Raw genomic sequence first — 3,599 nt, 5'->3', positions numbered from 1 at the left:
TTTTGTATATCCTTATATATACATGGATCTGATATGATTAATTCCTATCTTAACCCTGTGGATTTTAGTAATTGTAGCCATCATAAAATTAGATTTTAAAAAGCCATCATTAAATTTCTAGCATTTGAAATAGTCCTCAGAGAGTCACCCTGTGAATGTGACCAGCTTCAAACCCTTTTTCCCTTTATAAGGAGTGCTGTAAGATCTTTTGTTTTATTCATAAAATGTCACGTTGTCTAATATCACAGCACTACATCACATAACACATCCAGTTCTGTAGTAGTAAATCCCCTTATGTTTCTACATTGTACTCCAATTTGTGATATTAATGCTGTAAGTAACATATAGTGACAACTGAAACTTCCAAAAGAACATACAATTTCCATTCCAGACACCCGCTATCATTTCCAGTAATGGGTATCCAGTCTGAATGTATGTTTCTAGCAGACTATAACAGTATGACTGCTAAAGTACCAGTGGTTCTTGTGAAACCACAAACACGCAGGTAATCTTCTGTGAACAGTAAAACATTCCCAAGAACTTTGACTTTTCCACTTCAGATCTTAATTTCTTGCTATTCCCTAAAAAGGTGTAACAATAACAACAATAATAATCATAACGATACAAGAATAAGTCAACGGCAGAGTAACTGTGAAGTGTCTTCCAGCAATACATCACCACACAAGTACATTTCTGTATGCGGCAGACCTATTCATCCTGCCAATACTGCCTTCAAAGGCCCAAGGATTTGATGACTAAACCATGGATATCATCAGCAGACTACTCTGGTTTTAGTTCTCAAAGATCTCAGAGATTCTCACTTGTCTCTGTGCCACCAGGTCTACAGAAGCTTTGCCACACTTCTGCCATGGGACACTTCTACCACACACACAGAGGAAATCAAGTCCATGCCTTCAGGGTTTCCAATCAGCCTTATCAGAGCCTCCTGTTTACCTCCCCAGAAATAGCCCAGACATCTGCATACACGCTGTTCCTGCGCTGCCTGCAGCTGCATTAATGCCTGAAAACGTAAGAAAAGAAAAATGAGGGGTAGCTTTTGAAAACTTGATCGTTGAAATTTAGAAAAACATTTAGATGAAAACAGCCCCGTCCCCTCCTCCTCACACACCTCAACCACAAGTTTAGATTTGTTCAAGTTGTGGCTCTTCCCGAGGCCTTGCTCTTTAGGAAGTTTTATCCTTTCTGTACTAATTGTTTATCCCAGAGGTAAATCCTCCCAGCTGCCCACGAGCAGAGGAGAGGTTCCCAGCGTGCTGCTGTCCCAGGGAGCACCACAAGCCTCAGGGCAACACTGAAGAGGAAGTACCCACTGCATGTCAGGACCACTTTTCTTTCAGGCACCAATGATTCGAGTGTTTAATTATATTTTTAGATGTGTCAAGGCAGGTGACACCATTGCAGGCAAGGCTCACAGCTCACTGCTGGCACTGCAGCAACGGTACAACCGTGCTGCAGGCTTGGCTTCCATTTCCCTGAAGCTGAACAAAAGTTGGGCTGAAAGAGTTTCCATCATGATTTAGGGCAGCCCTGGGGCTGCTGCAGCATAGCCCAGCTGCAGCCAGCTGCTGGCCCAGCACTGGGGCTGGCTACACAGGACGTGCTGGTGCCCATGTGTGACAGCAGGGATGGGGAACAGGCAGCAGAAAGCCATCCAGGGCAGCTCTGCTCTGCCCCACAGCTCCTGTGCTGGACAATCCCCAATTGCTCTGTCTTGGTTGCTTTCTGCTGCCTCAGCAGAGAAAGAAAACTACTACCTGGACCAAAGTCCAAGGATTTAGCCCATAAATCTCAGGGCTTTGATTAATTTCTTTCCCTTTTTCCTTTTTTTTTTTTTTTTTTCCTTAACAGATGTTAACATTTTCCAAGCAGTTATGTGCTACCTTGGTGAAGTGCAAAGAAAATAGAAACTGTGTCTGAAATTATGCAAAGGATAAAGTAGAATAGCATGCATTAGTTTAATACAGCAATCAAGATTAGATAAGGGGCAAATGCCCAGTGCTGGACCTGAGAAATGAGCAGGAATGCAAATGACATTTTTAGCATGTGTTTCTGATATAAAGTCTCTCACTTGAAGGGGAAATATGTTGTGTGCTAATACTGATATTTTCTTCCCTGATCCGTCAGGTGAAAATATATTGGAAGAGGCAGGATAATACCATTTCCCTTACAGTACAATTTTCTTCCTGCTAGAATTAGATTTATTGTGTCTTCTCAGTCAAAATGGATAGCATCCAGCTTATTCCCATTTACCTCTCTTTGCTTCTGTCATCTGACATCTTTGTATAAACAGACAACGATTTAAGTAAAGTATGCAGAAGAAATGAAAACATTCTGCCTGGTAGAGGATGGTAAGCTTTGAAGCCAGTCATTGTGTATAAAGATATATGAAAATACAGCAAACACCTGAAGCTTGCTTCCTTTCTTTTTTAAGGCAACAGTTCAGGAACACAGTTGCTTTCATCACCCATCATCATGATAATGGTGATGATGGGATGACATATTAGCCATGCTTCAGTTATTTACTCAGAAAAGTAAGCTTTAATATGGAATTACTAAATACAGCTTGGGGACTCAGTAAATAAAGGTTTTTCCCATTACAGTTTGTTAGTTGAGATGTGGCAGTGTGTAAGTACAGAAAAATCTGGGGCCTAGTTGAGGCCTAGAATCCCAGCCCCGATTGCTTTCGAACAAGCCGCTTTCACTGGACGTTATGAGCTCGTCAATCAAACTAAGCACATCGGTAACATCCTGCGAACATGGCAGATGTGTGAAAAGGTTCATTTCCACTCCTGAAGGGCTATCCAGAAGTAGTGGAGAGCCTCACACAGACACTATGGATCCAGCAGTCGGGGACGGCTCTGTCCCTCTGACTCACCCTTGGGAGGAGTCTGGCAAGATGAGCTGTCTATTTTAGGGATTCGAGTTAAAGCTAAACAGGAGAGAATACTCCCACACATGCAGCAATTTCTTGTGCAAACAGTGGCGGAACAACTGGACAATTTCTGAAATTATTTCTGTATAGTTTCCAGTTACACCATATACAACCTCAGTTGTTTTGCAAATTCAAATGAGATGTGCAGTTAAACACATACACACAGACATTTATCCCAGCTGTCTATGAACTCTGGCAACCCTCTAGCACTGATCTTAGCCCACTCCTCTCTTTAAATTCTCAATTTCACTTCTGTATTATTTTTTCTGCAACAAAAAGAAAAAAGAGAGAGACTGCCATGGCACACAAGGTTCTTTAATCTTGCCTATGTGATGCTCACCTGGTGCTGTTTTTGACACCAAAATCCCAGGACAGCAATATTTGGCCTCTTCTCCCTTCTCGCCAAAGGGAATCACAACACAGTTTTTATAAGGCTGAATGCTCCCACATAGTGAAAAAATCATCGTGCTGTTCTTGTGTGTGTAGGCCTTATGAAAGAAATTCTTTTGTCAGAGAAACACCACAAATTATAGCCTAAGGCATAAAAGAGATCTAGATCCCAACTCAGATTTAGATGTGAACACGCTGTGATCAAAGATCTTGGAACTAAAGATGATTATACCCTACTGCAATGATCACCGCTTCT

General features: G+C 41.8%; 1 long non-coding RNA gene across 1 annotated transcript; it reads right to left on the bottom strand.

The window, feature by feature from the left end:
• Positions 1-206: 206 nt before the first annotated feature.
• Positions 207-1,199, bottom strand: LOC311445683. The gene is made up of 2 exons (XR_014698578.1): positions 1,130-1,199; positions 207-1,021 (listed from the first exon to the last, which is right to left on the bottom strand). It is a non-coding gene; the product is annotated as an uncharacterized lncRNA (long non-coding RNA).
• Positions 1,200-3,599: the final 2,400 nt, after the last annotated feature.

Source organism: Aythya ferina, assembly GCF_964211825.1.
Source record: "Aythya ferina genome assembly, chromosome: 16".
Classification (NCBI taxonomy): domain Eukaryota; kingdom Metazoa; phylum Chordata; class Aves; order Anseriformes; family Anatidae; genus Aythya; species Aythya ferina.
Note: the sequence above shows the minus strand (reverse complement) of the source record. Positions and strands in the feature narration are given on the sequence as shown.